The sequence below is a fragment of the Rattus rattus genome, chromosome 1, assembly GCF_011064425.1.
Source record: "Rattus rattus isolate New Zealand chromosome 1, Rrattus_CSIRO_v1, whole genome shotgun sequence".
Lineage (NCBI taxonomy): Eukaryota > Metazoa > Chordata > Mammalia > Rodentia > Muridae > Rattus > Rattus rattus.
The window spans coordinates 67,841,653-67,853,889 of NC_046154.1; the positions used below are offsets into that span (position 1 = coordinate 67,841,653).

General features: G+C 45.1%; 1 protein-coding gene across 1 annotated transcript in view; it reads right to left on the reverse strand.

The window, feature by feature from the left end:
* LOC116893795 (ADAMTS-like protein 1) overlaps positions 1–12,237 on the reverse strand; it is a 143,789-nt gene that overhangs the window by 12,558 nt on the left and 118,994 nt on the right. The gene's annotated exons all lie outside the window — the stretch shown is intronic.

The following is a 12,237-nucleotide window of genomic DNA, read 5'->3' on the forward strand; positions in this document are numbered from 1 at the left end:
GTTTTTCTTCAAATGTTGGGGGGAAAAACTCTGCAACATTCTTAAGTAAGACATAAGAATCAATTTTTTACCAATTAAAGTCCAATTCCTGGTGTCCTGTTCCTTTGTATTATTTTTGAAGTAATAGATTTCCAGCAGACACTAGGAAAATAGCCTTGTACATTGGCCTCACTGGAGAGCCATGGCCTTTTGATAACTCTTAACCCAGCATGGATTGGACATGTGCAACCCTACTCTATGTAGTTACAATATAGCTTGAAGTGTTAGAATTCTAACACATTAAACTTGACACATTGTGAGATTGGGGAAGTGGTTGCCACTGTGAGGAGAAGATGCGTCCTCTGACTTTGGAGTACTTGCTGCACTTGCAGTTTGTAATCCCCAATGGCTTAGCCTCTGAGTTACTTTGAAGCTCACAGTGCATGTCAAATCATTAAACTGAGAAATGAGGTTTTCCTTCAGTTCAGTCAGACAAGTATCTGCTTGGCACCTACAGTTCTGGGGATTGTGAAGGTAGTTGGGACCACTTCCTCTCTTCCAAGGAGATCCAGGCTTGTAAGGAATTAAAAAGACAGGGTGACTACTTGGATGTAGGAAAGGGACCAGTGTGACTACACAGGGGGGATAGAGAGGACAGTATGTGGGGGCAAATAAGAGCCAAGTGCAGTGAGACAGACAGACAGACACATTGTTCTGCAAACAGATTTGACTAGTTGTCCACAGAAGAACCCCAGTCAGAATATTTTAACACCTATAAATCTTATCTAAAAGAAAAGCTGGGAAGAGGTGGGGGGAGCAGCAGGCAGGGGCACACATGTCAGCATGGCAGAGCGGTGCTTCACACAGCATTCATGGCAGCTTTATTTACTTAGTATGCATCCACAAGTATCCATAATCCGTGTTCGCACTAATCAATTCATCGTATTTCAGGAAAAATTTTCCTTATTCCTCAGGTTGCTTTTCCTATAGTCTGTTTGACTCTTTTCAACAAGTTAAAAACACTTGCTGGACCAGCCCGTTTTCTGCAAGTATCTTCTAAACGGTTTCTCATGTTTACTTATTAGGAGTGTGAGAGTTCGCCTGCATAAATGCACGTGTACCAGGTGTACCCCAGGAAGTTGGAAGAGGGTGGCTGATTCCCTGGAACTGGAGTAAATGGATGCACATGAGCTCCCGTGTGGATGTCGGGAACTAACCCTGGCCCCTGTAAGAGTAGCCAGTGCTTTCCATCATGGAGTCATCCATTTCTCCAGCCCCTTTCCCAAAAGTCTTACAACTTAAAAGCTCCACTGAGCCAGGGACCACTTTCATCCTGCTACTCTTGGTTCTGAGGATCTTGACTTGGCTGCTCTCTAGGGAGAGTGTGCACCCCTCCTGTCTGCCTGCTTCTTCCTCAGAGCGAATCAAGTCAGGAATTACAGATGGAATGCTGCTCGGGTAAGAGGCATAAGAGCTTCTAGTTCCATTCCGGGAATAATAGAGAGGAGACTGAGGGCACAGCACAGAGAGGTCTGTTCCTTTCCCCCGCCCCCATCCTGCTAATGAGGGTGTGTACAGCCAGCTATTCTGTTGGCTTTCTGCTCAGGGAAGAAAAGGACAAGAACACTTAAGGAGGCCAGTGCCATAGAGGTTTGTAGCAAGTTTAGCCCTGAGCCTAGCAGGCGGGGAATATTGACAGACCAGGCTGGACTGTCTTCTGAATACTAGGACTCGACACAGGAATGTGCTTCTGGGTTAATTTCTGCAGGCGAGGGCACAGTGAAGGGGACTAACTCCAGGTGTCTGCTCCATGTGGACCTGGTCCTTGGGCCTATGCGGTTGGTTGGCTGGCTGGGTGAACGTGGGTGAATGCTGGTGAAAAACGGCCCTGAGAGAATCTCTCCCTGAAGTTCATCTAGGACTGTAAGGAGTCCCAGATGGACACAGCAGAGGTGTGGGTGCTTGAGGTCTTTGTTACAGGTTGTGGATACACACCCTAACCAAAACCGTTCCTAAAGTACCTTCGCCCTCCTAAAGCCATGCGTGTTTGCCACATAGACGACTGGGTCAGGATGGTGACCCACACAGAGAACATTTTTAATGTGTGAGATTATTCATCTTGAATTGAAAAACTCTTGGGAAAGTTTATCTTTGGTATATTTTTCTATGAGAGGAACCAAAAATCCATGCATTCTAACCTAAGTAAATGAACATTGCCTATCACCCGCCCTTCCCATCTTTTAGAGCTTTTGACTGTACACACAGATACCTCCTTAACATGTCCTTTATACGCAGAAGTAGTGTTCTTAGTGTGCATGTAGTGCAGGCCCCTGAGCTTTTCTGTCCATATTTGTGCGTGTGTGTGTTTGTGTGTGTGTGTGTGTGTGTGTGTGTGTGTGTGTGTGTACTATGGTCTCTGAGGACTGCCAGCAGCAACAGTCAAAATAAGGGTCTAACATGAATTCCCACTGCGTATGTTCCCAGTGACTAATTATCCATGTTTCATTGCTAATGAGAAAACCCGACTTGTAACAGGGTTCCCCTCTGTCACGGATATTTCTCATTTGTTAAAGTAGAGGACATATCAATCATTTCTTTTCACTCTCTTTCTCTCTGTGCCGTTTACAAGGACATCCAAAACTGTGCTCCATAGTCCACGCCTCCAACAAGGCCAAACAATAACTTCCAAATCCCAATTCCCGCATTGGTGAGAAGTTAGTAGTGTTTAATGCAGGGGGTGTGAGGGGGGCTGGACACCTCTCCCCTGCATGCTCCATAAGTGCCAGTCTCCCAGCTTTCAAGCCCAGTGCCTTTCAGAGGAAATGTATGGTCAGAGGGACTGACAGCCATTCTGCAGGCCTTAGCTGTGAAAGAACCAGGGTTATGAGATGGCTGAGGGGAAGCAATATTTGGGAAAGCTGCCTAGTGAACAAGAGTTCTGGCATTAGAAAGCCTCCCTCTATTAACCCTTAACCAGAGGAAGAAAACACCGACTTTAGGCTTCATTCTGGGCCCACTGTGGTTCTCATCATCATCATCCTCTTCTTCCTCCAACACACTGTACAGCGAACAATGCTTAGCGTGAAAATTTATATATATATATATATATATATGAAATCCTTATTTCTGATTATTCTCACCCGTGTCTCCTCCTAATAATATCTGTAACATCCTTGTGCCCAGTAGGAAGCAGGGAAAAGCCCAAAAGAGTATTTGGGTCTAGGAAGCATGTGTCCAAGTCCAAGGGAGTCCACATGTGGCAGAGTCAGTGGGTTCCAGCAAGCCTAGGAATTCCATCCAGCTGACACTTTAGCTCACTGACTTTCATTAGTTCTGCACCCTGATTTTTACATTGGTTCTTAGAACTCTCATAGCCTGTCTCAGGGAGACAGCCCAGGTTTGACAGGTGAGGGAAACACTGGGATAGAGAAGTGGGTTGGCCTGGTGGCCCTGGCTTCCTTGGATGCTGGATACAGGAGATGCTAGGGACCCTAAAGCAATGTGGGTAAAGCTACCTTTGAGGGACTGAGCTCACAGTGATCATTATTCGGTTGACTTTTGTTGTTGCTGTTGATTTAATGGGCTGAAAACCACCAGGAGCTTTGGCAAGCAGCTTAGTCTGTAGGCTCCTTTGGAGGTCAGATCAAGCCAACTCCAGATTCATTAGCCGTCTGTCACTTGAGTGAGCCACATATCCGGAGTTCATTTTTGTTGAGTTCTGAGCAGTAATGAGGAGAAGTAAGGTTTCAGAGCACATGTCCCTGCCCCCCCCCCCCGATAAAAACTAAAATAAGAAAAAAAAGTAGCTTAGGTTGATCTATCAATTACACAGAGCACAGACCATAGCTGGGCTTCAGGAGCTCATGAAGAGGAAAGCTTTGAAGGTGGGAATGTACAGTCTGGAGGAGAAGGAGGGGTAGGAGGAGGGGGAGGAAGAGGGAGAGGAGGAGGGCGGAGGAGAAAACAGTGCATTGGGAAATTCGACTTATTTCACTGCAATCTGAAGAAAAGAAAGGCTGTGGCAGGTTGGGACATGCTGTGTAAAAATATTAAAGACGTGGCATTATTACTTCATGAGCTGGCTCCAGGCCTGTCAGCATTTTCATTATAACCCTGTGTTTTTCACGGAGTTAGAACGTTACTATAAAAATGATGTGTGTTGGGATGAAACTTGGCACTCGGTATAGTCAGTCTGGAAGTCCTTTCCTTAATTTAATTTTACAAAACTGGAAAACACTTGCTCGGTACTTTAAAATTTATAGAGGCCTCTCTGGTCCACCAGTGGTCTGAGCTGGTGTGGGGGCCCAGGCTAGGGCCATGGGGTGACCAACCAAAGCAGGCAAGCTGTTCCACTGCCTCTTCTGGTCCTGCTTTTTTTTTTTTTCCCAACATGGGTCCCCCTGGGCAACAAGTATGGTCTCTAAAATAGCATAGAGTGAGTAGGACCTGGCACCAGGCAGTGGGCTGGGAGAAATGATTAATTTATATTGGAAAACCCCAGTTCCTGACTCCCCATTTGTCAGCTGGACCCCAGAAGGCCATGGAAGAAGCAAGCAGCTTTAATTTTCACTCAGATTTCTGGGACCTCCCAATAAGCTGGTCAAACAACCAGGCTAAGACTATTCCCATGCACATTTGCCCAAAGAAAACGAACTTTAAAACATTCCTGGAAAAAATGGAACTACACAAGCCCTTTTTCCATTCCCCCAATCTCTTCCTACCCCTAAGGGCAAGCTTTGGGTTTCCATTGGCAGGGGAGGTACGGATGTCTCCCATACTCTTGGGCATCTGGAGGAAGAACTTGATATATTTCTCAGCATGAAAAGTAGCTCTGTCCAGATTTATAACTGATGGAAGCCTTGGCTTCTCTGTGATGGTTTGGGTCCCGCTGGCCAACTGTTTTTATGTATATACCCTAGCATAGTATCTATATCCTTACAGGTAAAGAAGGTGAGATCCCCATGTCCGAGACACAGGCACGCTCAGTGTTGACCATGAACACAGGACTTCTTTGTTTAAGGTAGAGTTTGGTGGTGATGAAGATCTCAGCAATTCAGGGCTGCCTGGGCCTCGCTTCATTAGGGGGAGTGGGGAGAGTATAGGAGGATGCAAGGTCACGAAAATCAGCTCAATTTTTAAAGTTCACGTTAAAAATGCTTGGGATTTAACTTATCACAAGTGGATAATACACAGAACTCCCCTGGGTCCCTCTCTGCCAGTAGGCTCTTGGCATAAAGCTCACCTCTTAAAAATCACATCAGCATTTTTAAAAAGTTTCAACTTTCTGGGTTTATAAATCCCTTGGTTGGCTTTACCTTCAGGCTGCTGGCAGGTGCTCCCAGGATGGCTCCAGGGACGCCTGGCTACCAGCTGTGTGGGGCCCAGGGAGGAGTCAGTGCACTGACCAGAGGCCTGTCCATGAGTCCCCACATGTGGAGCACACGGGGCCACTCACTTAAGTCAGAGAGCTCTTCTGTCTACGTCTGCCATTCCCAAGTCACACTCTGTGAGGAGGGAGACTGGGGTTTCATGTCCGATTGGAAATGAGTCATCACTTCAGGACCACGGGAGTATCCCTGAGGTGCATCTGCCCCAACTCGGAAATAGCAGCCTTAGGGTAAAAGCTATTGACCCTAGGCAGTGTGCATACCTCTCCTGAGCAAAGCAGCACTCACTCTAGCCGATGGGGAAGTCAGTTAAGAAATACCAGGATAGGCTATGGGGAGAAGACGCAAGTCTGCAGCTTTCCAGAGTTAACATGTCTTCATGCACTCAGGTTAGGTTTGGCTCTGAGAGGCCTTGCAAAAGAAAGAACCCCCCCCCACACACACACAAGGAACCTTCGCTTAGAGCCCTGTATACACCCCATTTCGATTCATTTCTATTGAACCAAAGCCACAGAACGGCAGCGGAGATGAAGAATGGCTAATATTCATAGCAGGTATCCTGAGAGGCTGCACTGGGGTTCACTGGCAGGGCACAGGAAGGAGCAACTGCTGAGGAGGAATTCCAGAGTGCGGTGGAGGGGCGGGGCTGCTGGGGCAACGTGAAGACCTTCGCTGAATTTATTATTTGCACATAAGCCTCCTGGGTCCTGAGGCTGAGAAAATAAGCAGCAATGTGAGTGAAGAGAATAAAAAGATGAGAGAGAGAGAGAGAGAGAGAGAGAGAGAGAGAGAGAGAGAGAGAGAGAAACAGGCAAGCTGGAGGGAGGGATAAGAGCCACAGGAAGGTTCGGGAAGAATGAGGATGGAAGTCTGAGGGCAACTGTGAGGAAGGATGCTGCTGGCTGACAGCTGCTGTTTAGTAACACATCTGGCAGGTGATGTCTGGCCTCTGGCAGGCAAGCTTGTGTGTGAGTTTTCAGGGACTCATAAATAGAGATATCTTAAGGTCAGAAACCCATTGCCCACATTGGGAAGTCCATGGCAGCCACTGGATAGGCATGTGACGAGCCTGACGGTGGCTGCGGCTGCAGAGGTGGAGGTTAGTGCTGCTCTGGTTCCTGAGCCACTTTGGGTGGCTCTTGGATCTACCATGGGGCTAGAAAACCCCCGGATTCCCTCGGGGCAGTGAGCGGGCTTCCTGAAGGCATACGGACACATAGCCCAGTTCAGATTCTCCTTGCAAATTCAGACTTTTAAAGGGCCACTTGGAATTAGAGGCCCTAGAACCAATGCTACCTTCTTAGAGAAGATGGAATTTGGGGCAATCTAGGCCTAGGAGACGCACAGTGCATACTGTCTAGATGGAAGCAGGTAACTTTTGAGTTAAATTTTCTCCCTTCTGGCGTCTTTGTTCTCTGGAACATTCTCATCATGAGGCCGAGTTCTGGAGTGGGAATTTATTTAAAAAGGGTTGTGCAGCTGGTCTCTGGGTAAGAATTTGGTGTCAGGTCCAAATTCTAATGGTGAGACAGCAGCCAGTATTCCTCCGGAGCCTGTGAAGCCAGTCTCCTTATCACTGGCAGGGATATGGCTGGGAATGGCTACTTGTGGTGACCACTGGCACGCCAAAGTGCATGCTGTCCTCTAGGCTCCCTCAGCTACCACAAGTATCTAACTCTTCCCACCTCCTCCTCTCCTGTAAACCTCTCCAGCTCAGGAGCTTCCTGCCCCTAAGCTCCTCACTTCTCCTTACAACCCTGCTATTTCAGCCATCTTCTCGCCTTTGCTCCCTCTCGTCTTCCTTTCTTCCTCCTTTCTGTCTTCGTCTCTTGCTGCTATCCCCGCCCCATCTCTTCTCCTGGCCAGGCCCAGTCTGCTGGCCATATTCAATCTCCTCCTCCTCCTCCTCCTCCTCCTCCTCCTCCTCCTCCTCCTCCTCCTCCTCCTCCACACACACACACACACACACACACACACACACACACACACACAGACACACACAATTTTCTTAACATTTTACTATTAAATCTCTCTAAAGACCAAATACTGGAAATTCTAGATAATATATCCAGGAAAACCGCTTTTTCCTACAGTTAAGAGATTTCCTCTTCTCAAATGTATTTTTGGGTTTTGATAGTGGGAGAAAGGGTGAAGGGCAAGGTTCTGAAATGACAAGTGTTTACAATAAGATGTTTATATGTTGTAATCTGACTGCCAAAAACTGTGATTAAAACCTGAGGAGTAGGTTAGTGCCACAGCTGCTGGTAGGAAAGCCAAGAGGAGGAGGGTAGGTAGACAGTGAAAGCAACCATGGCTGCTATTTAAATGAATCAGCAGGGCTGCACCGAAATACAGCTTCATTTCTAAAGAGGTGGCGGTCGAGAAGCTGTAGTCTAGGACATGAGATCACTGGGGTTTCTATGCTGAGAACAAATGGTCCAGTAAAACCACTAAACGCCTGTGCAGTACATATTCTTACCTCCAAAGAAAACAGCCATTTTTACCAGAGAAAGAATTCGATACCTCTTTTCCTAGTTAAACGTTTCATTTTGCTGCTTTAAAAAATACCAGTGAAAGTTCTTTATGGATTAAAAGTTCAAAAAAAATATAACAATCAAGAAACCCCTCAGTTCCCACTACTCAGAAATAGACACCTCTGTATACTGTCCTTCTTTCTGACCCCACAGTCTTCCCATCCATACCCCATCCCTCAGAAGTGCTAAGGGTAATTTCTTAGCAGTTTTGTCCATATGTACTGATGGCTCTTACATCATTGCACCGAAGGAGCACTGCTGGATTAATGAGCATCACTTAAGAATATTGATATGACAACTTATTGCCAAGAAACGTGATGCTAATGTATGTTTTGGGCAACAAAGCATGATCGTTAGTATGTTACTCTATTCCATTCTTGAATACTATAGTCAGTAGGCAAAGCAATGGCTTCTATCTTTAAAAGTTCATATCCCAATCCTGGCCATCTATCAACATGCTACTCTACGGGGTAATTGTGCTTTATAGATATGATTAAAAAAGGACCTCAACTGGAGAATTTATTCTAGAATATCACGCAATCAAAGGGGCACTTAAAAGAAGGGATCAGAGGAAGTGTTAGAGAACTTGTGATGCTCTCTGTCATCCTTAAAGACTGAACAACTGTCACAGCCAAAGAACAGAGGCAGCTTCTAGAAACTGATAAAGGCAAGGGGATAGATGTCCCTTTAGAGCTTCTAAAAGCTTCTGGACCAACCTTGATTTCAGCCTATTTATGTCTGTTTTGAATTTCTCTCCTCCACAACTAAAACTACATTTGTGCTTCTGTGTTATACCATGAAGCCTGTGGTATTTTGCTATGGCATCAATTGTCAATAAACGTAAAATTTGGGGTTGGGGATTTAGTTCAGTGGTAGAGCGCTTGCCTAGCAAGCGCAAGGTCCTGGGTTCGATCCCCAGCTCTGAAAAAAAGAAAAGAAAAAAAAAATAAACGTAAAATTTGTGTCTTTCATCTTTATAAATTTCCTACCCTGACAAATAATACTTCCTTTTTATCTGCTTTATTTTGATTTCAGGAAGATTGGGTCTTCTGTTAACCCTTTCTACAAGTCAGTTGGTAAATATTGATGGATCACAGATCTCTTAGAGAGTCTGAAGAAATCTATACTCTTACGAGAAAGAAAAAAAAATTTTCATGCACATTTGGGGCTTACCTCAAGCTCCTGGTCCTAGGCTAAGACTCCCCATATAGACAGCAGCATTAGAAAAGGCACCACCACCATTCTCTCACTCAGAGTGAGAAGTATACCATGCAGGAGTACTTGCTAGGTGATGGATAAGATGCTGCCTGCCCAGGGCTTACACCTCCAACACCCTCTCTCCTTGCTCTCTACCTTTTTACTTCCAAGCTCCTAAGTCTGGAGTCAATCTGTTGTCTGTCTCCCACCAGAAATTTCTCAACATTTCCCCTTTCCTTCTTAAACAATTCAATCCAAAACTCAGTATATGAGGCTAACTGAAGCCAAGCAGAGATGGGGGGAGGTCATGATAGCCGAGGATGGGGTGCTGAGTCTGAGCAGTGAAGTCACACAAAGGATGTTGCTGTGGTTTGACTCATATGCTAGCACATGTGATGTTTGGAGGTGAAGCCTAGGATCAGAAGAACAGAATCCTTATAAATACATTAGTGTTTTCTCACAGGAACAACTTAGAAGTAAGGGTCTGGCATCTTCTCTGTATATTAGCTCAACCTGTTCAGGCAGAGAGATTTCCTAATTAAGAGCTGAGAAGACGCACATGCTATGCTCTTGGGCTCTTAGCCCCAGAACCACAACTCTGTACCCCCGAAGTCTTCCTAGAATTACTGATCTCTCTCTTTTTTATTGCAATAGAAAGTGGACTAAGATCTCATGGTGGTGGTTTGGTGGACAATGAGAGGATGCAAATGGGATGAGGACAAGACAGTAGTGAAAGGAGATTGCCTATGGAGAGAGGGTTTGATCAAATTAGTAAATATGTTAAAAACAGTAGAAGCCATAGGCACGCAAATACAGAAAGAGGAAATAGAGACTAAATTCTATAGTATTGTGTCAGAATTGGAGACATGAGGGAGAACTCATGGTTTATTATATAGATAAATATATAAACAGTGTGTATAACTCTGTGTATACACGCTTATATACACTGCCAACAGTGACACCCAGAAGCCGCTCTTAGACCTATTCTCTAGGTCAGAAGTAGAGAAAGTTTGAGATGAATCTAGATCATCTTACTGGGCAAGGACATAATGAAGTTCTCAGAGAATGACACAGCAGTGTCAGAAAGATACATTTTAAACTCTCACTGGCTACATTTTGGAATTTATGTCAAAATAAAAAAGGACAGTAAAGGATGATAGCTCTCTGGATGGCAGGAATCCATCCACGAGTTATACAAATATAAATGAGTGACTTTTAAGCCCGTCGTACAACAGAACATTTACTACCACTTTAAAGTACCTCCCTATAAATATCACTAATGATAAAAGAAACTGAAAAACTTCACCAAGGAAAACCCAGCAGACATTTTATCAAGTGACTGGGATTCACGTCAGCCAAGAGGGCATCACTGCTATCATAATCCTGTGACTGGGTGCAAGGAAGTGAACCAGTGCCAGGCACTTGTTTTGTTCCTGCCAGACATTCACAGCCTGAATCTAATCATGAGGTGACATCGTGAGACACATCTGAATTGAAGGATAGTCTATAAGACACTAAGCCCGTGCCTTTTAGAAGTCAAGGAAGTCCACCTAATTGAGAGACAGAAGTTAAATGCAATGTATGGTCCAGGTTTGGATGCTTTTACTGTAAGGATGCTACTGACCCAGTGAGCAAACCTCAGAGGAATCTGTACTGGGTAATGGAGTCAGAAACTTACTCTCAAATGGACTAAGTATTATTATTAGTATTATTAGTATTATCCTGTAAAGATGTATATAAAATTGAGACTGCTTCACAACGAAAGCCCATTAAAGAAAAAGTGTTTTATATATGAGAACTCATGGAAGACCATTAGTGAAAGTGCAGCCTCAGTTTCAATTGATGGCGTAGGACTGAAGGGGTCATGCCAATGATTTGAGGTTTGGCACCATGAAGAGAGCCTATGAGAGGCTATTGGTGAAGCCTAGTTGCAGTGGAAGACCCCAGTGGTTAGAGATGCCAGTATGCTGGGATGATCACTAAGACCAGAAGCAGCTGTGGAGTGGACCAAACTGAGCTTAGAGTGCTGCAGAGGGCAGACCTGGAGAAGTGACACCAGCCCTTTGGAGGAGCCCAGAGGTGATGTTTGGATCCCAGACATTGAAAAAAGAAACAGTAGCATTGAAGTTGCCTTGGAGACTCCAAGATTTTTGAGATGCGAGAGCCATAGGATATCTCCTGAGAGTGCTGTTAACAGGGAGTGGATTCACCCCAGGAAAAGAAGTTTGTTGCCAACAGCAAAGATGAAAAAGGCATTGGAGATCTGAAGACAGATTTGATATCAGACATGGAGTCGCAGAGTTTGGAGTTTGCCCACCTGCTTTTCTATCTTGATTCACACAGTTAAGTGACTGGATAGACATCAGAAGAGACTTTGAACTTTGGACTTTTAACTGTTTTGAGACTGCTATAGATTATGGGGACTTTGGAATTTGGATTAAACGTACTTTTAAATTTTGCTATGGCTAGATATGGGCCCCATACACTCATGGGGTTGAACAAGCCAATGGGGGCCAGGGAGTAGAATGTAATATGTGTATATGCTTAACTCAGGAGGTGGCATTGTTGGAGTGGGTGTGGTCTTGGGGATGTGGGCTTTAATACCCTTGACCTAGCCACCTGAGGAGCAGTATTTTGCTAGCAGCCTTCAGATGAAGATGTAGAACTCTCACCTCTTCTTGCACCATGCCTGCCTGGAGGCTGCCATATTCTCACTTTGATGAAAATGGACTAGACCTGTGAACCTGAAATCCAAATCCTATTAAATGTTATCCTTATAAGAGTAAAAAAACCAAAAAGATTAAAATCAATTCATAAGAACACGCGGAAGGGGAACACAAAGTCAGCTGTCTCTGCCCATCTTGGGTGTGAGTGCTGGCTGCTGTAGAACACAGTCACCGAGCAACAGAGCTGCTAACATCCCCCAAACAGGCTATGGGCTTAGTGTTCATGGTGCTCACATGCATTCATGATTTCCCAACACGGTTCCTTTCTTTCTCTGCCCAGGGTTTGCTCTGAAGACAGATGCCTCTTCTGTCCCTCAGATCTTACAGACAGTTCAGTGCCCAGGAGAGAATGCCTTTACTTCACTCCGACACTGATGACTCCTTTGCCAACTCTAACAAGTCTTTATTAAAGTT